The 21,785-nt window shown below is 53.6% G+C and overlaps 1 protein-coding gene across 2 annotated transcripts in view; it reads right to left on the reverse strand.

Annotated features, from left to right (window-relative positions):
- LOC105469720 (two pore segment channel 2) overlaps positions 1-21,785 on the reverse strand; it is a 202,702-nt gene that overhangs the window by 34,486 nt on the left and 146,431 nt on the right. For both annotated transcript variants that reach the window (XR_011610439.1, XR_011610438.1), the window contains exons 19-20: positions 7,316-9,434; positions 4,714-4,808 (exon numbers count right to left, since the gene is read on the reverse strand). The gene's annotated coding sequence lies outside the window, so the exon portion shown is untranslated. The remainder of the gene's footprint in view (positions 1-4,713; positions 4,809-7,315; positions 9,435-21,785) is intronic.

Genomic DNA, 21,785 nt, shown 5'->3' on the forward strand with positions numbered 1-21,785 from the left:
CAGCAGGGAGTGTCTGCAGGACGGGACATGCTTGGGGGCCCAGGCCTCCAACCCCAAGGTTCCCCCACCAACTTCCCCTCCCTGGGCTCTCTCTCCAGGAATGAGGGCCTCGGCAGCAGGCGGGCCCATGTCCCTGAGTGACCCCACCTAGGCTCAGGCCCAGGGCTGTGAGGCGCCAGCAGCTCATGGAAGTTCGCAGTGGGGTACAGGTCTGCGGAGACTCCGGCCAGCCACAAGCCAGCAGCCTCATCCTCAGCCCTCCCTCTTCAGTTCAGATGCCACTGGCTGGGGCCAGGAGACGAAGGGTTGTGGGAATGACCTGCCCAGGTGGGAGCTGAGAAAGGCTCTGACACACGGCTGGTGCAGAGTGGCTGCCCTGGGTTCGGGTCCCAGCCACTGTGCTATTACCTCTTCCTGAGCCTCACTTTCTCCATCTGTGAAATGGGCGTGATCCCAGTGTCTTGTTCTTAAGGGATGATGTCAGGACTACGTAAAGAAATGAAATGCATGAAACTTTTGCTGAAAGACAGCTAAAACAAACTGATGATAAGAACAGAAAAAATCTGATCTGGTCTGTCCTTTCAAGAATTGCACCTGGCCGGGCGCGGTGGCTCAAGCCTGTAATCCTAGCACTTTGGGAGGCCGAGACGGGCGGATCACGAGGTCAGGAGATGGAGACCATCCTGGCTAACACGGTGAAACCCCATCTCTACTAAAAGAAAAAATACAAAAAACTAGCCGGGCGAGGTGGCGGGCGCCTGTAGTCCCAGCTACTCGGGAGGCTGAGGCAGGAGAATGGCGTAAACCCGGGAGGCGGAGCTTGCAGTGAGCTGAGATCCGGCCAGTGCACTCCAGCCTGGGCGACAGAGCGAGACTCCGTCTCAAAAAAAAAAAAAAAAAAAAGAATTGCACCTGACACTGGGCATCAGGAAAGATAACCTGATTCGAGAATCCAAGCTTCCTGCTGGAAGCAGACCCTTTCTTGGGCCTGTCAAGAAAGTGACCCACATTTGCCCCACTGGGCGCTCAGCCCCAAAAGGTAGAGGCTTAGCATGACGTCAGAATCCAGGCATCTTTTTTCCTATTGGAAAGTTTTTATTATCTTTAAATCCAATGCTGAGGGTATGAAAGTCACAAATGTGGCCTCCGTGAGTCACGAGCCGTCGGCAGAAAAATGCTGTTGAGACTTGAAGAGGGCGGCAGAGATCGCCAAAGATTGGGTGGGTTTCTTTAAGCCTGTCAGAAGCTCGCATTTCACAGCCAGCTGACATGCACATAAAGGAGCAAGACTTTTCCCAAGGAAATGTTTCACACAGCCGGGGCAAGGCTCATCGCCCCCACAGACGCCTGTGATCACTGCCTCAGGCCTGCTCTCAGCTGCCCCGCTGGGAGGGCAAGGTGCCCGTCCCCTCCTGGCCACCAAGGTGTTGGTTTCTTTGGGTTTCTACTGACGAGCCAGGGGCTGCTGATTTTCTTGGCTGTTTCCAAGGCCAAGAAATCTGTCGGGCAGCCTCGGGTACTGAGGCCGGCCAAAAGAATTGGGGTGCCAGGCCCCAAACATCCAGCCCAACTGCCCAAGACTGATTGCTCCCAGTCACATTAGTGACAGCCCATCCCTCACCGTGAGCCCTCGCCAGGCTCTGTGTGAAGAGCCTGATGCATGAGGTCTCATTGTAGCTCCACAGGAACCCCTCAAATTGCTATCTTTATGCCCATCTTGCATATGGGAAAACTGAAGCTCAGAGAGGTGAAATGACATGCCCAGGGCCCCACTTCTACAAAGTGGTAGAGCTGGGACTGGAATGCATGTCTTTCTGGCCCTGCGTCTGCCCCCTTCATCAGGCTTCTGCCTCCTGAACTTAAGTCACTAAGCGTTATTTGCCAGCGACTACTACGTTGATAGCCTCCATTAGCAACAGAATGGGGACAAGCGTGATCCCAGTCCTGAAGAAACTTGCCGCCTGACTGAATGAATCAGTGAAGGAATGAAGAAACAAATGAATGAATGTGGAGCCTCTGACAATAAACTGATGGAGTTTTCCTTGTTTGGAATCCTAGTTGCTCTAAATGGGCAGAATCCTGAAAATATTTAAATGTGCTTTTGGATCTGCCTGAGCCTGAGAAAAGGGCTTACTCAAGTGGCACGTTCTGGGGATAAGGCCCAAAAACAGGGACCAGGAGGCATGAGACAGGGCAAGAGGACAAGCCCATCTGAGGGTGTGTCTTAGAGCTGGCGCTGCTGCAGAGAGCGCACCTCACCAGCATGAGTCAGATGGCTGAGCAACTCCCAAAGGCACTACAGCAGAGAACCCCAGAGCAGAAAGAACAGACTGTGGCAGCAGGAGTGGGTGTTGCCAGATTCTGCCCCCATATAGCCAGTTGTCAGCAGAAGGGCTGCAGTAAGGAAGGTGGAGATGATGTGAGGCAGGACACAGAAAGTGTCCAACACAAGGCCCACTGGTGCATTTGTTCATTCTGTCAATGTTTATCCTAAACCAGATGTTGGAGACAAATAGATATGAGATGGACGAATGGATGGATGGATGGATGGATGAGTGGATGGATGAGTGGATGGATGGACAGATGGATAAATGGATGGATGGGTGGGTGGATGGATGGATGAGTGCATGGATGGACAAATGGATAAATGGATGGATGGATGGATGGATGGATGGATGGATGGATGGATGAATGGATGGGTGGGTTCACGCATGGATAGGTGGATAGCTGATGGATGGGTGGACGGAATAATGTATAAGTATAAAGACAAATGAACAATTTGGTAATTTACAGATGGACGGATATGTGGATAGACGGATGATGAACAGGTATATGTATATATGAATCTATGGATATATGGATGGATAGATGGGTTGGTCAATGGGTGGATGGATGGGTGGGTGGTGGATGAGTGGATGGTTAAATGTATGGGTGGATGGGCATATGTATGTATATATGTATAAACACATGGGTGGATGGATGGATGGATGAATGAGTAGGCGAATGGGTGGGAGACTGTGTGGGTGAGTAAGCGGATGGATGGATAGATGGATGGATAGATGGATGGATGGATGGATGGACAGATGAATGGATGGATGGATGGACAGGCTGGTGGTAGAGCCCAGACTCCTCTGTTATTAATAGCCCAGCCACCTCTGCACTGGGAATGAGTCCAAAAAACAAAATGAGATCCTGAGCCAGGTTGGAGCTGGAAAACCAACCAGACACCCTGAAACAAATCTTTATGTCTGATGCAATTGGTGTGGGGGCTGGGAGGTGGGAGGTGGCCTTCAGCCAGACATAACTTGTCTCCTGATGGCCCTACAGGAAAGCCTCCCAGCTCTGGCGCATGTGGGCCAGGGTTTTAATCTTGGCTCCCTTCCTTTGAGACTGGCTGCATTACCTTGAGCAAGTCACTTGAATTCTCCAAGTCTCGGTTTCCTCATATATATAAATGAGGGTAGTAGGAGTTCCTGCCCTTGGCCATCTCTGCTGCAATAGTGTCCCCCTGTGGAGGAACTCTCATCTCGTGGTATACCTGGAAGCCCCTTCTCTGGGTGAAGAAACTGGACCTTGGAGTCCAGAAAGTTCTCTAAGGTCCCAAGATCATGTCCCAGACTAGAATGTCTGGTCACCAATTCTATCACTGGTCTACAGTGATAGATTAATGGGTAGGCCAGTGGGATTTGGAGCCCCAGCTGTGATTCTGGATATGACACAGACCACTCCAAGACACACATGGAGTCTTTAAGAATACCCCATGGCCTTCTTAAAGGATCCATCTGTATTCTATGAACACCTCCAGATGTTGACCATCACGGGGTGGAAGGTGGCTACATCACCAAGGGGCATAATCCAGAGGTGTTCTTAGAAAATGGGATGAGCTATCCACTTCCCAAATGGAATATGCCAAAGGCACTTGTGGACTGGGAGCTCTGCAAGGAGAGCAAGAGCCACCCCCATTAAGGCAGAAAGGGAGGGAGGGAGAGATGAGTTCGTTAATTGATCAATTGGGTAGTTATTGAATTGGTTAGTTGGTTACTTCATTGGTTGGGTGGTTAGTTGGTTACTTCATTGGTTGGTTGGTTAGTTGGTTATTTAATTGGTTGATTAGTTAGTTGATTATTTGTTTGGTTGTTTAGTTAGTTGGTTATTGAATTGGTTGGTTGATTGGTTGGTTTGTCGGTTGGTCGGTCGGTCGGTTGGTTGGTTGGTTATTTAACCAATTGGTTGGTTGGTTGGTTGGCTGGTTGGTTGGTTGAATGGTTATTTAACCGATTGGTTGGTTGGTTGGTTGGTTGGTTGGTTGGTTGGTTGGTTGGCTGGTTGGCTCATTTGTTATTTAATTGGTTGGCTAATCAGCCAGTCAGCAAATCCATAAGTGATCAGTTTGCAGCCTGGCCTACCTGGCAACCTGGACATCAATAAGCCTCTCCCTGAAGTACCATATACAATATTGCCCTATGGGTTTATCCTCTACCAGACCAGATCAAAAAGTAATACTGCCCTATTCAAAATTTTTAATGATCTCCATTGTCCACAGAACAAAATCTGTGAGTGCCTCTCCTGGGCATTCAAAGCTTCCTACAGTTGAACCCAGATGTCCCTGACCACCATCTTCCCACCACAGCCCTGCTTCAGGGCCCTGGAGAATGTCTCTCTGCAGGCCTTACTCATGCCAGCCCTCAACCCAGTGTCCTCCCTTCTACTCACCATGTGTTTGAGTCCTCCTTGTGGAGCGAAATGCATCCATCCAAAGTCAAGGAGTGTATCAAGGTAATGGAAATGTGGTAATCATGCCATTTTTACTGAAGAAAAAAATAGCAGCATGTTAAACTGCATACACAGTTTCATCTTGCTTTTTTGTTTGTTTTTCAGTGATACACACACAGAAGACTGGAGGTAGCAATGTCCAAATGGTAAAAGTGATCGTCATCCCTGGAGTTTGCCAGACTGACTGAATCATCAATTCATTCCTTCATAGTCAGGTAATCATCCATTCAATGCATTCTGACTACCTCCTGGGTGAACATTCTGGTAGCAGTGAAGTCTACCAGCTCCCACCCAGGTACAAGCAGCATGTGGAGCCACAAAACCAGATTCTGTGAGTAGATGGCCCGTCTGCTGCTTCCCCCTGTGGCCTGGGCCAAGTCACAGGGAGTCAGCCCAAGTGGTCAAGCTCTGAAGCCTTGATCACGTGCCTGTCTCTGTGGGGCTCAATTTCTCGGTCCATGAAGTGGGGGGCAACATGGACCTCTCTCTTCTAGGGCAGTGTAAGGGGAGAGGAGATGGTGCCTGAAGCTCTCTGGGCTCACAGGCAAGTGCTCTGGGCAGCAGCAGTGGAAAGGACCTGCTCTACTTGAAAGAAACCTGGAAATTGAGAAATGCTTCCTTCAAAAATGATTTCAGGACTGTTGGCAATGGACCCTGTGTTCATTTCCTGGGGCTGCTGGAAGAGATTGCCACAAACCAGGTGGCTTAAAACAACAGAAATTTGCCCTCTCACATTCCTGGAGGCCAGGATCCTGAAATCCAGTGATAGAGTTTGGCTGTGTCCCCTCCCAAATCTTGAATTGTAGCTCCCATAATCCCCGCATGTCCTGGGAAAGACCTGGTGGGAGGTAATTGAATCATGAGGATGGGTCTTTCCTGTGCTCTTGTGATTGTGAGTAAGTCTCACGAGATCTGATGGTTTCATACAGGGGAATTCTCCTGCACATGCTCTCTCTCTTGCCTGCCGCCATGTAAGACATGACTTTGCTTCTCCTTTGCTTTCCAACATGATTATGAGGCCTCTCCAGCCCCGTGGGAGAGTGAGTCCATTAAACCTCCTTTTCTTTATAAATTACCCAGTCTCGGGGATGTCTTTTTTAGCAGCATGAGAATGGACTAATACATCCAGTGTGGGCAGAGCATTCCTCATGCCACCTCTACCCTGCCCCACCCCTGGCAGCTCTTGGGGAGGAAACTTCCTGCCTCCTCCAGCTTCTGGGGGCTCTGAGTTCCATGCCTTGTAGCCGCATTGCCCCCATCCCTGCCTCTGTCTCCACATGGCCTTCTTCTCTGTGGCTGGATCTTCTCTTCTGTCTTTCCCAAGGACGTTTATTGTATTTACTGTCCCGTCCCCCAATATAGGATGACCACGTCTCAAGATCCTTACTTAATTATATCTGCAAAGACCCTATGTTCAAATAAGGTTACTTTCTGAAGTTCCAGGGGGACATGAATTTTGGCAGGGACACCCACTATAGACAACCAGGCAGGGATGGGCAAATGACCCACCCAGCAGCCTGGAGGCAGTAGGGGATGACCCACTCTTCCACTAGGCATGGCAAGGCCCCCTCCTGGTCCACCCAGGCTGACACCCCGAGCCCCCAGCTCCATGGCTCCTGTTGCTTGTGGGAAGTACCATCCATTCCCACCAGCAGACATGGAGTGGGACAAACTTGAGTGGTCCTGGGTGGGTGGAAACTGCCCGATGGGGTAAGTATGAGCTATACAGCCACCAACAAGTGGACATGGTGGTCCAGTGCCAGGCATCAGGGAAGCAAAGTCAGGCAGACCTCCAAGCATGGGCAAACCTTGGGGTCAGTCCATAAAGAGGGGCACGGTTCCTTCAGGTGGGCCTGGTGGCAAAGTGGCCACTGCAGACAGAGGGGAGGGCTCCTGCAGAGCCAATGCGCCATGTGCTCAGAGCCGGTGGTGGGTGCAGTGTCCACACCAGGGAGAAGGGAGATAAGAGTGGAGGTGTCGCTGGGATGCAAGCTAAGGCTTTGGGCTTGATCCAGGGGTATTCAGGGGAAAGGCAGGCTCAGAGCCTCTCACACCGTCCTTCGGCCACCCCCACTTTGGAGAATGGATGGGGACTGAGATGGGGAGACCCATCAAGAGGCAATGTCTGTTTGAGCCACACTGGGTTGCTGCTAGCACGATCCAGGATCTAGCAGGGATGGCAGGCAGGGAGGAATAATCCCCTTGGGGGACCAGAGTCCTGTCTGCATCCGGGGCTGGGGGTCCTGGAGCCCCCGGGGCAGGAGGGCAGCACATGGATCATCTCCTGGAGACAGGCCCTGGCTCGGAGACACGAGTCCCCATCACACGCCGAGCACAGCCACGACAAATATTTCACCGGGGAGACTTCCTCCACAAGGGGGAGAAATGCCCAAAGCTCCCTTTGTCTTAAAACATTAATGTCCAATTTTAAATTGGGTTGGGGGACGGAGGAGGGGGAGAGAGGAAGGCGGGGGCGGCAGAACCGTCACTGGGCATCATTCATAAGCCACACACTGGGCCCTTCATCGGGCCCAAAACTCACCCTTGTGGCTACGCAAAGATTTATTGAAGCCTCAGCGTGGGCTCATTTATTTTCCTCCAAACTGATTTGAAAAGACCGTTTGCATCTGCCCTGGAGAAAAAAAAAAAAAAATGTGCATATTTGGCAAACTTTGTTTGAAAAATCTGCTTGTCCCCAAAGAAGTGACTTCGTGTTTGGTCGGGGGCAGGGGCTGTGTGTGTTGGGGAGGGGCTGGGGCTTGCTCCTTCCCTGTCATCTCCTGGCCAGGGAAAGCACCCAGAGCATGAACTCAGACATCCTCTCCTGCATACTGGGATCCACAAAGCCGTTACATGCAGGCCCTTTGCTCCGAGACCAAGATCTCCTTGTGACTTTTTCTAGCTCCCTCGGGGGCATCTGTGCCCAGACAGCTGCAAAGTGCAAAGAAAAGTGTAAAACAGAGTGTGGAACAATAGACAATAAGAAATTCAGATAGCAGCTCACTTTGAGAAAGGAGTGAGGGCTCCATTTGCCCCCTTCAGAAAAGAGAAATGTCATTCACAAATAAACCCTGACCCCCTTCATAACCTGAATATTCAAAGAGCTCTTACAAATCAATAAGAACAAGAAACACGATAATAGAAAAATGGGCAAAAGATAATTGGGACATTCGTCAAAGGAGAGTAGGGTCAGTAAATACAGGTAACAAAATGTTTCACTTACCAATAATCAAACTTAAAGCATCCTTCAATCAATGCAGGCCTAGACGACTAAAATATCATTTTGCGCTTACCAAATTGTCAAAGATGTGAGAGAACAGTGATGAAATTTGGAGAGGAGAGGTACAGGTGGTGGGACCTATCATTGGTAACCCCTTTGTAGAGAGTTCGTTGGCAACAGGTATCCACAGCTCAGACCTAGGCATGCCCTTTGACCCAGCAACTCCATGGAATTCAGAGGTTTGGCTCCGAGGGGCACAAGCCCTTGTCTAAACTCCCAGGAGCATGAGAATGGCTCCTTACTGTGGTCTCCAGGCGCGTACTTGCCCCTCGGCGGGCGGCAGTCCTGGCCACATGCAGCCTTGCATTCCAGGACGCTGTGGACGCGTGCCCCTCCCGAACGGCAGATGGTGTGTGGGCTCTGGGTCTGGTGGCTGCAGAGCCTCCTTGAGCAGTGAGTGGAAGCCACAAGTAGCTTGCACCTGGGTCTGGAGGAAAGTCTAGGAACCCTGGAGAGCAAGGAGCCCAGCCCGCTGCAGGGAGGCGAGCAGAGCAGGCCTTGGTCTCCTTCAACACTGAGATGCCTCTGCGCGGCCTCACCTAAAGCAAAGCTCATTCCCCCAAGATCACAGCAGCCCCATCTGCCACCCCAGAGTCGCCTACCCCTGCAACAGTGACCTCAGAACCTCAGTGCTGGAAGGACCCACAGAGAACGCCTCTGGCTGACAGACGGGAAAACAGGGCAGTGACTCTGTCAAGGTTGTCCCAGCCATGAGTCAGTGTCAGGGGCCTGACAGCCTCAGACTCTCAGATGTTTCCCAAAAGGGACCACCAGAGGCCACGTGTCACCCAGCTATTAACAGGGGTTCTCGGGCCACCAGCTCCTCCCACAGTGTGGCCCTGCCTGTCAATATAAATGTGTCACTCATGAACATTTATGCTCCACAAGTCCCCATTGTTTGCGGATGCAAGGGAGAGTGACGTAGACAGGCTTCTGCCCCACTAGTGGGAAATGGCACCACGTCCAGGCCAAGGGAGCCCAGACAAGGGTCTGCCCTGGTTTGGAAGGTCGGGGGGACTTCCCTGCAGGGAGGTTGGGGGTTGTGTTTGAAGGAAGAGGAGGGCCTATGTGGGTCTCCAGGCAAGGGAAGACCTTCCTGGGGCGACACCTCCAGCCCAAGCTCTGCAACCCGGAGCGGCTCCTTTACCTGTGACTCCACCGGGCACACCCTCCTGAGCTCCTGCTATGCACCTGTGCATCCAGCTGTCCCCAGAGGAGCCTCCCTGTCTTCCGATGGCTGGCGTCACCGCAGTCTTGCCATGAGCCTGGCACCAGAGAGCTCTCCACACAACTCTATTCTTACGCAGTTTTCATCAGATCCATTTTACAGATGAGAAGACTGAGACACGGAGTGTTGAAGATGTTTCCGAGGGTCACACAGCTGGGAAAAGGGAAGTAAGGATTTGTCTGGCTCCAAAAGGCATTCTCTCCACCCCTATGACCCCTGCTTCATGGTCCTTGCCCGCCCTCCTGGCTGGACCTCCAGGTCTATAGCCTACAAGTCTCCAGGATCAGACAGGCTCAGAGTGAGGGGGCACCTGTGCCTTTTCTCTTCCCTGCCAGCTCGCCACAGGCTCCACACTCCCAGGCTTGCAGAAGGGGGCTCCCTCTGGGAAGCCCACCTGGATGCCAGTCTTTCAGGGGTGAAGGCTCTTGGGTACACGCCCAGTAGCCCCCGGGTGTAGAGCAGGCCCCGGGTGTCTTGTCAATCCTGTTTTAAGCCATTGGCCTTTCCCACAGAAGATGTTGAGGAAGACAATGAAGACGGTGACCCAGGGCAGAGGCGGGAGGGGGCACAGCCAGGAGTGGAGTGGAGAAGGGGCTTGGGTGGGGTGAGGAGCATGGAGGGAAGCGGTTGTCCCGCACCCACTTAGGGTAACAGGCACCCACCTCTGCCAAGCCTGAGAACATGGTGGGCATTTAATAATTGCTTGATGATTGATTTAAGATTACTGCCTGCCCTGTGAAAGAGGCACATCCACTATGTATGTGATGGGTGTGACTGAGGAAGGTACTTGCCCTCTGACACCTCCCATGGCAGAGGAGGATGGGGAGGGCCTGGGCCCAGGTCATGGGGTGGACACCAGATCCAAAGGCCAGCCCCCAGCACCAGCTGCAGACCTGTATACAGAAGACACTCAATAGTTGCTTGTCGAGTGAATGTGTAAGCTAGGTGCATCTGCCCTTCTTCCCCATGAGGGGATGGCAGTTTACTCACCACTGAGTCCCGAACCCTGTGCCTCATGCAGAGCCTGCACACAGTGGGTGCCCAGGGAGCCCCTCTCACCCTGTGTCTATGGATCTGATGACTCCAGGCCCCAAGACCGGGTGTTGTACCTTCCTTAGGGGCACACGTCCCCCACTGCCCAGAGGTCGAGGCAGAGGTGTCTCCCAGCAGGAGACAGTCACATTCATTGGACCAGGAGCTCCTGAGAAACTGACAGGCCCCCACCTGATCCACCTGTCTTTCCAGAGTGTGCACACAGGGGCGCCCAGGGAGCCCCTGACTGCTGAGTCCTGTTGGAGGGAACAGCCTCCAGCCAGAGCCCCTCACCATGCCGCGGGGGCTGCAGGGACCCCACAGAGTCTCCTCGGGTGGCATGAGAGGGAGAAGCCCCTTCCCATAGCAGTGGCTTGCCGGGGGGTCTCCGACACCATCCACCCAGACACCTGTCTGTGGAGGAGCACAGTTACTGCTGGAGAGCATGGAGGGAGCTCCGTCATCAAACAGATGAACAGGTAAACGAAATGTGGTCTCCTCACACATTGGAATAGTATTCAGCCTTACAAAGGAAGGAAACTCACACGCAAGCTACAACACGGGTGAAGTGAGATGACATTTGCTGGGTGAAATAAGCCAGACATGAAGACACACACGCCGTACAATTCTGCTCATATGAGGTGCTCAGAGAAGTCAAATCCACAGACACAGAAAGAAGAACAGAGGTTGCCAGGGGCTGGGAGGAGTTGCTGTTTAACAGGTGCCCAGGTTTTGCTGGGGACACTGGAAATGTTTGGGTATAGGTAGCAGCAATATCTATACCTCATTATGAACGGATGAAATGCCACAGAGTTGTAGACTCACAATTGGCTAGAATGATAAATATTATGTTATATTTTGCCACAACTTAAAACAACAATAGTGGCTGGGCACAATGGCCCACACCTGTAATCCCAGCACTTTGGGAGGCCAAGGCGGCAGACCACCTGAGGTCAGGAGTTCAAGACCAGCCTGATCAACATGGTGAAACCCCATCTCTATTAAAAACACAGGCTGGGCACGGTGGCTCACGCCTGTAATCCCAGCACTTTGGGAGGCCGAGGCGGGCGGATCATGAAGGAAGGAAGAAATGGAGGGAGGAAGGGAGGAAGGAAAGAAGGGAGGAAGGAAGGAAGGCAGGCAGAAAGAAGGAAAGAAAGGAGGAGAAAGAGAGGGAGTTAGAGAAACCAGAATGAGCTAAAGACCCACCCATCAACATGTGTTTCCCTGTGTTATTAAAACACTTTGTCTTTACAACGCAGAAAATTAAAAAAAAATTCTGCCAGACCCAGGCTGTCCACATCAGTATTCATGACATCTGTCTTTTCCTATAAAACTCTCTGAATGAAGCCTCCCCCGGTAGAAAACGACTCTCTCCTCTCTGCCCGCTCTTTCTTTCCCCTTCAAAACAGATTGCGAGACAGATGATTGCATTGTTTTGTCCGATTTCCATCTGAAAACTCCCCTCCGTGTTGGCCACTGGGCGCCCCTATTAAGGCCCGGGCACCGAGGGGCCACGTGGGGTGGCCAAGCCTCTGTCGCCTGCTCCCTGGGGCCTTTCCATCGGAAGAGGAAAAAGGACCCAGCAGACAAAGGTGCGGGACATAAATTAAGCCCGAGCTTTTTAAGTTCAAACTGAATTTTCTTTATTTTTTCACAGCTGTCAGAGGAATCGGGTAGAACTCCAGTAATGCATGTTTAATGTATTAAAAAGTGGGGGGGAAGCAATCGTCCACTCTGAATGTTCCGTCCGCCGACTTGCATTGGGAACATTATTTCGGGCCAGTGAACTCCGAGCAAGTCAAGTGTAGAGACATGGACAGGGGCCAGGGACCCCCCAGCAGAGGCTGTCATATCTACTGAAAGCTCACTTGTCATAGCTGGATGGGGGCAGGAGGGGGACAAACGTCTCGAAGTGCTGGAGACTGTCGCCAAGTCGGCTGGCTTCAGCTAGGCTGGCTGGCTGGAGCTGGGCAGCCCGCAAGGCCAAATGGACTACCGTCCCATCCCAGTCAAGCTGCGGCTGGCCATCTCACTCCAGGCCCTTCCTTGGGTCCACGGGGAGGTAGGGCCCTCTGGAACCCAGGCCTGGTGACGCAGCCATGAAAGCGAGCTTTATACACAGGCGCCAAAGGTCGCTACGGTTAGGTCAGAGGACATGATGGGGAAACTGAGGCAGGGAGGCCAAGGGCTTCCACCCAGCCGGGGTCCTTCTCCCTGCACAGCATGGCCCGAAAGGAGCAGGAGAGGACATGGGGCAGATTGGAGTCCCGGCCGTGGCTGAGCGGACATGTGACCCTGAGCAAGCTGCCAGGTGGACAAGCTCGCCAGTGCCTCACGTTTGAGCTCTGAGTGTGGAGCCCCCGGGAAAAAAAAAAACAAAAACAGTGTCCCTTCAATAGCACGTGTTCACCACCCCTTCCTCAACACCGCATCCCCCAACGAATCGCTGTCCGGAAGCAGGGTTCACTCCAGCCAAGGTCAAGGCAGGCTTCCCAACCAGACCGGCTTAGTGCCCCGCAACAGGCCGGGTCTGATTCTTGCGCCGACAAGAGCTGACCCTCAGCGAGCATGAACAGCTTCTCCAGCACTGACTTACTCAAGAAAGGTCATCTCCTCACCCCCTTTCCAGATACGGAAGCTGGGGCTTGGAGAAACTCCGCGGCTGACCTGGAGCCAGGGCTTAGCTCTGAGGGCATTTCCTCTGTGTGTCTCACCTGCCGTAAGCGGGCCGGAACCACCTGCCCTGGACGCCTGTGCCATCAGGAGCCAGTCCTCCTGCTGGCCATTCACTAAGTCCCTCCAAGGCCCCGCTGCTCTCCCCACACCCTCCAGTAAGCAGCCCAGGTCAAACAGAGCAGGGTGGAGAGAGAGGTCCACCCCGCCGGACCGCCAAGGCCATGAGGACTCTGCCACACCTTCCCGCCTTGCATCCCCAGGCAGGATGGTCTCTGGGGCCTCAGCCACGCACACCCAGCCCCGCTCCCAAGCACCCCACAGCAGTCAGACTTTGACCTGTTGAAATCCACTCATGCCAGTCAGATTAAACAGTGTCCCCCCAACAGGGCCCTATGACACAACCGTCACGGCCTGTTCACTCAGGGAGGAGACGACCTCTGCTCCTGCCTGCACAGACCCAGAGGAACAGAGCTCCTCCACCACCAGCCCCGGGCAGCCATGAGTCTGGGCCTCCCTGAGAGGTGCTGGGTGCTGGGCCCCACCCCAGCACCCACCATCCTCCCACCTGAGATCCCTTTGGACCTATGTGCCTAGGACTCAGACCAAGGGCAACAGTTCTAAAAGAACCCTGGACACTGCTGTGCCCCGGCCTCAGGTGCAACCTCGAGCACATCCTGGCTCCTTCGGGGCCTCAGTTTTGCCACCTGTAAAATGGAACAAATATCTCCGGTGCCCCCCACCCCATCGGGTCACAGTGATTCTAAATGAGCAAAGTAGAAGTCCCTAGAAAATCATCAGTCTTGACCTGGGTGCTGTCCTGAACACTCGTCCGGGAGCCCAGAGAGAAAAGGCCAGGGTGCCCTGGGCTGAGCAGTCCCAGCTTCCCAGGAACCCCGAAAAAACACCCTTCTCTATGGGCCTCTGTGTCAGCGTCTGTGCAGTGAGGGGTCATTTCTAAGGCTCTTCCAGTTGTAACCCTTTTCTTGTTTAGGGGGAAAAAAGAAGTGTGACTCGTGGCCAGCACTCATTTAATTTTACATAAACACGCTTCTTGAGGCTGAAGCAAATCTGACTGCTTTTCAATGTGAAAATAAAATTTAAAAACTGTTCTTGGAGTCATTTCTAAACAGAACTCACATCAGACTCATCTGAGTCATCAAAATCTTCTATTTTGGAAAAATTGGGGTCCTCAAATCAATCTTTGGCCAACAAATGTCCAAGAACAAGCACCTGTGGGAATGCTGTGTTTTCTGGTGTGTGACGTTTTCGGGGATCGAGAATGACTCTGTTTTGGAAATGGAAATGCCGCTACCAGAAACAGAATGCTATGAATAGAATGACGTCTTTTGTTTCCAAAGTCAATATACTAGAGCGATGCAAAAGCAATAATAAAATCGAGCTATTTCGTGGCAGAGTTTTCGAGGGGTAAATGCTGCAGCTGCAAGCCGCTGGTGAGTATCCTCAGGACAAATGGGAAAAGGCTTAAACTCTGTTTTCCTCTGACTCGAAACCCACAGGGTCCCCAAAATGGCCACTTGCTGCTGCTGAGGGTCGCAGCTGGTTCCACTTCAACCTATTTAACGTGAATGCACACCGGGGCAGCTCACACCCTTGTCGCCGTCCTCCAAATGCCAGGCAGTCTCAGTGAGGAGCTTGGGCCAGCATCTCGCAACGGGCAGGCAGCATCTCAAAGAAAACGCCCACAGTGCATGGGTGCCTGCCACGCTCAGAGGCCTCTGATAAAGCTGCCATGAGGACTGGGCAGTGTTCACAGAGCCCGGACCTAGGTCAGCTTAGAGACCAGGGGCTCGGGGGAAGGCACCGACCCCCCGGGCACCGACAGCCTGAAATCATCAGGAGCAAAAGCCATACACAGTGGGGAGAAGAACTGCCTGGACCCGCCAGAGCCCCTCTTAGGAGGTCAAACTCGAGACGGCAGAAGCAAGAGCCGCCAGGAAGGCACCCCGAGGGAGGGCTGGCCACCGGCTCTGCCACCGTCCACACTGCTGTGTCCAAGGTGGTCAGCGCCAGCCCAGCCTGGTGTTGCACACCAGGAGAGAGAAAGGCTGAGCGCAATGACAGGTCTGCCTGAGGGTGAGGGGGGGCTCTCTGCTCAGTGAAATGCCAGCCGGAGGGGGTGAGAGGGAACCCTCAGTTTGGTGAAACGCCAGCCGGAGGGGGTGAGAGGGAACCCTTGGTTTGGTGAAATGCCAGCCAGAGCAGGGGAGAGAGAGTCCTCAGTCTGGTGAAATGCCATCCGGAGCGGGTGAGAGGGAACCCTCAGTTTGGTGAAATGGCAGCCAGAGGGGGTGAGAGGGAGCCCTCCATTCGGTGAAATGGCAGCACTGTCTGATTATGGGCTGCCTGATGGGCAGGGCACTGTGGGAAACAGTCCGTGACTTTCTGCCAGTCCCCCCACTTTACAGATGAGGACAGCGCAGCTCACCAGGCTGGCTGAAATCTCAGAGCCAGTAAAGCTAGGGCCTGTGAGAGTCGAGTCCCTGCCACTCACCCTGCCCTGCAAAAGCTCCTGCTGTACCCGGAGGACCAGGGACAGCAGAGGCAGGCAGAGAGGCGACTATCGTAGGCTTGAGCATAGAGTCACCCCAGCACAGGGAACCAGGGCAAGGCAGGGCACAGCTCCGGTGGAGGGGCCACCTGGACCACCTGCCAGGCCCCCATGTCGTCCTCCTCCCTGGACAGGCTCAGCTGTGAGGCTGCCCTCGGTGTCTGCGAAGCCAACCTTGAACTCCACAGCTCCATGTATGGCCCCACAATGACGCAGGTAACAGCAGGCACCCAACCTTAGTGAGCCTCAGACCTCCCCCGAGGTAACCCCAGGCTCCCTCAGGGCTGCAGGCACCTTCTCTCCAGCTAGAGACTTCTCCAGGCCTGTCTCACCTGCCTCACGCCGGCTCAACCTGCAGCCTGGCCCTGGATGTCATTCTCCCGCAAAGCACTCCCTGACCCCCGACAGCAGCACATGGGCCGCCTCTGGACTCCCCCACCACCTTCCCTGCCACCCAGAGGAGCCGCTTCTGCCCTCCACGCTCCCTTCCCCTTTGCGGGACAAGGGCAGAGACGGAGTCTGGCTACTCCCCTAGGACCTAGGACAGTCTCAAAGACACAGCTGACCAAAGCACATTCCCAGATCCCAGAGCTAGCAGGCTGAGGAAGGACAGGGCCTGCAGATGAGTGGAGAGTAGAAAAGGCCCGAGCTGTGAGGTCTTGCAGACCCACTTTGGGGTCTGAGGAGTTTGAGGAGGTGAAGTCAAGTCATGTGCCTTTCAGGGGTCTGTGTCCTCATCTGTGGTCAAGATCTGCCTGTTCCCAGCAGATCGTAAGTCACATGAATGACGTTTGCAAAACTCCCCAGCAAAGTGCCTGGCATACGCATGCACCCTGCCAAACACGTATGCACACATGTGCACAGACATGGGCACGCACACACAAATACACGTGTGTACACATGCAGGCATGTACACCTGCCCGGACACACGTGTGTGCACACAAATGCATACACAACATGAACACACGTGCAGTGTTCGTGTATGTATGCACGCATGTATAGCCACACACGTGCACATATACACGCCCACAAAAACACACATGCACATATGCACACACACACGGACAACGCACACCCACTAGCTACTGCTACTCCCCAGGATGGGAGAGCCCTTGCTGCGCTCATCCACGGCTTTCAGCTTATGGTGTGGGGTTCTCCCAGGGCCAGTCTCTCTGCAGAGAAGAGACAATTCCAGGGCTCACCCCTCGTCCTCCTGAGCTGACGCCCTTCCTCCAGAAAACTCCGCCTGTGCCCCCAGCTCAAGCGAGGATGTCAGCTCAGATTCGGGCATTTCCTAGGGCAGGTCTGGCTGTAAAATCTGACACTCAGACTCCCGGTGCCACTGGAGGCCAGGAGACGTTAATTGCTTTTCTGAATGACACTTTTAGGGGCCGAGGGCAGAGCTGGGCTGGGGCTGTCAGGCCTGAATGGAGCCAGCAGAATCAGCTCCTTGCGTCCTCCCTGGAGAACAACAAGAGGGCCTCCAGCCCAAGCCTCTCCTGCCGCGTGCTGACCGGTGCCCTGCCTCCCTGCCGGGAGACCCCCGCGGAAGGCCCCTGTGCCCTGAGACAATAGCAGCACCTGCCAGGCCGTGCTCTCCCTGGGGAGCCTTGGCCCGTGCCGGAGGCCGGGCGCCTGGCATGAGGCCCCCATTGTTTGCCTCCCTCCCTCTCCAGGACTCCTCCACAAAGTGACAGGGCAGCCCCCGAAGGTCACCTCTGGGGCACTCCCGGCGGCTCCCGGGCATCTGTCTCAGACGGTGGGCAGCAGGAGAGGGGCCGGCCCAGGCCTATTGTTTGGGCCCAGAGCCGCTCCCACCCGATGGGAGAGAGGCCCATTGTCCCAGAGCAATCTGCCTCACTCCGGCCTCCCCATTTTCTCCAAGAAAAAGGGGAACCAAGCACGCAGCACACAGCCGGGAGCCCTCCGTCAGATCTGACACCCGGCGCCCCTGCTCCCCGCCATGGGGCTGCTACCCTTCACCCCTCGCCCCTCCCTTGTCACACGCATTTTTCAAGTTTGAAAACTTGAGTCCGGGTCTCCGGAGCCCTTAGCTCTTCCTGCTGAGGGTCTTCCAGCTTCCAAGTGGGCATCTAAGAACCTAAATATGTTTGAACAGGGACACTGCAGGACGTGCCTTCTTATTCCCACCTGATATGACGTCATGCCTCCCTTGCCCACCTTCCTCCCTCTACAGATTGCCCACAGGCAAGCTGCTGACTTCTCTTGTCAGGCTGGAAGGCCCTAAGAGGGGAACAGCAAAAGCTGTTTCCTTGTAAGTCTTGAAACTTCCATTGCAGCCAAAAAAAAAAAAAAAAAAAAAAAAAAACCTTCATTTGTTCACAAATGTTGTTAACAAGGAGATTAGACAATCAAGGAAATAATTTGGCTTCTGGAGTCCTCAAATGATATCCACCTAGATAATCCCAGGCCAATGCTTGAGGCTTTTGGACATAGACTTAGTCTGGTGTTTCGGAGCCACCCTAAAAGTCTGGCAGCAAGAAGAAAATCAAGGTGAGTTATGTCTACTCCCAGCTCAGGGGGTCCTCTGTGGCCGGCACCACCATGGGCAAGAGGAAAAAAGCCCAAGACTGAAGGCCAGCCCAGCCACACTGAGATGCTTATGTTTCTTCAAGTCTTGCTTGTGTGAATCTTAATTAAACACAGCGAGGAAAGTTACTAAAGTTAGTTAATGAAAGGCAGGATTGGAGAGAGACTGCGAAGCAGGAGAGGATCTGTGCTACTTGAATCTTGGGACAAAAATTAAAAGGCAGTGTTCCCCTGAAAGCATCGCATGCTGACTACAGGCAAAGCCCCAAGAGAGACCACACTTGCACACCCTAACCATGAGGCGCCCTTGCCACAGTCCCCAACGACAGGGCCCAGTTCCTCCCCTTCTCCCTAGGACCGAGCACAGGGCCTACCAAGAGCAAGTGCTTGGTTGTTACTTGGAAGAAGAGATGGAGAAGTGGAGGGATAGAGGATGCAGAGGTAGAGCAATGGTGAGATGGAGGGATGGAGAAATGAGAGATGGATGCATGGAGAGACAGGAGATGGATGGATGGTTGGATAGATGGATGAATGAATGGAGGATAGATGAGTGGATGAATGGAGATATGGACAGATGATGGGTGGAGAGGGCTTCACCCTCTCCTGGCAGCTCCCGTCTGTTGCTGGAGATTGGTGTAGACATGACACATGGGACACACCCTGACCAGTGAGGCACAGGAAGACTGCTGAAATTGGGGGCTGCTCCCAGAAGAGGGGTTCTTGACAACAGAGGGGAACACCACAGGGAGGTGCCCCTTCCCACTTGGATGTTGTCCCGTAGGGACGCAATGCTAGAAGCTGCCACCATCTTGCAGCTGAGGAGTCACCCAGATCCCTGATGTCGTGAGTGGTTGAATGAAGCTTCCCTGGAGCCATCCTCATTCAGACTTATTGGATCCTCTCTGGCTGGGTCTCTGTGCCATGAGGTCAAGAGCACATACCTAGTGATGGGGTCTCGCTGTGTTGCCCAGGCTGGTCTCAAACTCTTGGCTTCAAGTGGTTCTCTCATCTCAGCCTCCCAAAGCCTTGGGATCACAGGCATGAGCCACTGTTTGCAGCCCCTGAGCACATATCCAAATGGCCCATCATTTCCCATCAACTCCACGAAGTCATCACTGATTAACATTCCTGAGTTAATGAGGAGACAAAGACTGGCAGAAACTTCTGGACCCACCTGCCAGAGAGCTCAACGGCTCCAGGGTACCTGGGGTGAGCCCAGCTCCTTCTTCCCTGAGGCCACCCAGTCTGCGAGGTGCCGGCAATGTCCCTGTAACCATGGCTGGATGTTAAAGGCATAATACAAAGTGAAAGAAGCCACACTCAAGAGACCACCAACTGCATGGGTCTATTGACGCAATTCTAGAAAAGGCAGAGCTATGGGGACCAAAAACAGATCCACCACTGGGGGGCTGGGGTGGGAGGACACACGAGGGAGCTTTGGGGGTGATAGAAATCTTCCGTATCTTGATTACAAGGGTGTCTGTGACTACTTGCACTTGTCAAAATTCACCAAAGTGTGCACCTTAAAAGGATAGATATTACCGCATGTAAATTATTCCTCCATTGGCCTAGTTTCCTAACATGCTCCCTTGGCTAGGTTGGGGTTTCTGGGGCCATGACCTGAGCATCCCAGTAAGAGTCAATTCCAGGAAAAGCTCATCCAGGGGACACTTTTCTTGATTAACGAATCTCTTCCCTAGAAATGAAATATTAGTGGAAGCCCAGAGCATTAAAAGGACCAAAGCAAAGATACCTTCTCCTCCAACCAAAGGCATCCTCAAGAAGTCCTGAGGTGCCCCGGACCGTGTATGCTAGTCAAGAGCAGGTTCCACCCAACCAGCGAGGCTGGCAGAGTAGCCTCTCCAGCGGTGAGAGGACCCCCCGGCCTGCTGGATCCATGAACCCGAGCGTAGCAGAGGCCTAGGCCACTACCGGACACAGGAAGGGGGCTGCACTATGGAGACCATGCACAACATGAGTGGGAGGCACAGCACTGAACCGGGAGCACCATCAAAAGAGAGGATTGGGCCCGATTGGTAGCTCCCCAGCAGCCATCTGGAGAGGCGGCCACGCACACGGGCTTCCAGGACCCAACACCGCTCCTCCTGCCCCGGCCAGGCCACCCTGGGCCTGTCCCTCTGCTGCTCTGCGCCTAGGTTTCCTCAAGTGTGAAATGGCAACGGTAACAGCACCTACCTCACTTGGCCTGTGCCTGTTAAACAGGATAACGAGCACAACCATCCAGGCGTTAACAACTCACTGAACACCCAGGCGGCTGTCCTCGCTGTCACCCCACGGCGAACAGGGGCTGGGGGTGAGCAAGGGGCCACGTGCACCCCCCGCCAACCTCCCCCTTCAGCCCCAGCAGGCTCATCTGGTTTCTATCCAAGGTCTCCATGCGATTGGGCATGAAAGGAAAGCACTGGTGCTCAATGAAGTTTGAAAACCCCGGTCTCTGCGGCCCCTCTGCCGGCCGCCTGGGACCCTGACCACCACTCGCCTCGGGCCTGGAAACAGGCCTAACGCTGTCCAGGCACGCCGAATCAAAGGCCCTCTGTCGATCGCACATTTTCCAAGCGTTTGGAGGGTCTGTGAGGTCCTGGGAGGTGGGGAGGACACGAGGTTATAATTGGCCTCCCCTGGGCCAACAGCACTTCTTAAGAAGGGGCCGCACAAAGAGTGTCCAATTTCCCAACCTGGGAGACCATGGGTTTAATTAAGGTCCATAAAAATGTAGCCGGCAAAGTGTAAGAGGTATTGCATCTTTCCCAGTCAATATGGGCATGTGTCTTACCTGGAAAAAGTGGTTTATGCAGAAAGAATTTCCCAAATGGGTTCCATATGCCTGCTTTCCCCCATAGCGGGGCCTTCCACTGGGGTAGGGATTGGGGGCTGGGACACAGGCCCTCCTCCCAGCACAGCCCCCTTGCTCACCCTCTGCTGGCTGCCGCTGTTTAAATAGAAGACGTCACGGTGAATGATATACTGTGGATTCCAAAGATTGTTTCATCCAGGGGAAATTGCTCCTGGAGCCAGCTCCATCCCAGGTAAGCCACAGAGACCTACTGTGAAGTGAACTGTTCACCCTCCACAGGCCCTGACGCAGGAAAGGCTCCTCATGCCCACCGCTTACTGTCAGTTACTCTATGGCCCATCAAGGGCGCTAGCACAGGGCCAGGCACTAGGGACCCCAGAGACGGAAGGGGCCACAGGGGCGTCCAGCTGCGTTCCCCATCACACTTTGCAGATGGGACCACCGAGTTCCAGGGAGGGGATACAACTAGCCTGAGACAACAGATCTAGGAAGCCATAAGAGTGGCATTGATTCTGGGTCCTGTAGAGGTCAAAAGGTAGTCAGGAGAGGCAAAGAGGAGAGAGGGGGAGCGAGAGGGCATCTTTAATGCCTGTTCCCAATGCTAGATGCAACCCCAGATGTCCTAGTTATCTGAGCCAATATAAATTCTCTGCCTCTCATGATGGTAGCTCCCCCCAACTCTTCATCCACATGTCGCCTCCTCCAAGGAGTCTGGGCTGCCCCACATTTCATATGACTCTCCAGCTCCTCCCTCTGAAACACTACTTTGTTCGTTGGTCGGTTAACTTACCCACTGGCTATTACCATCAGTAGTACTGATTCTCAGGAGAGCAGGAACTATACTTGTCTTGTTCATTGT

This window comes from Macaca nemestrina, chromosome 12 (assembly GCF_043159975.1).
Source record: "Macaca nemestrina isolate mMacNem1 chromosome 12, mMacNem.hap1, whole genome shotgun sequence".
NCBI classification, from domain to species: domain Eukaryota; kingdom Metazoa; phylum Chordata; class Mammalia; order Primates; family Cercopithecidae; genus Macaca; species Macaca nemestrina.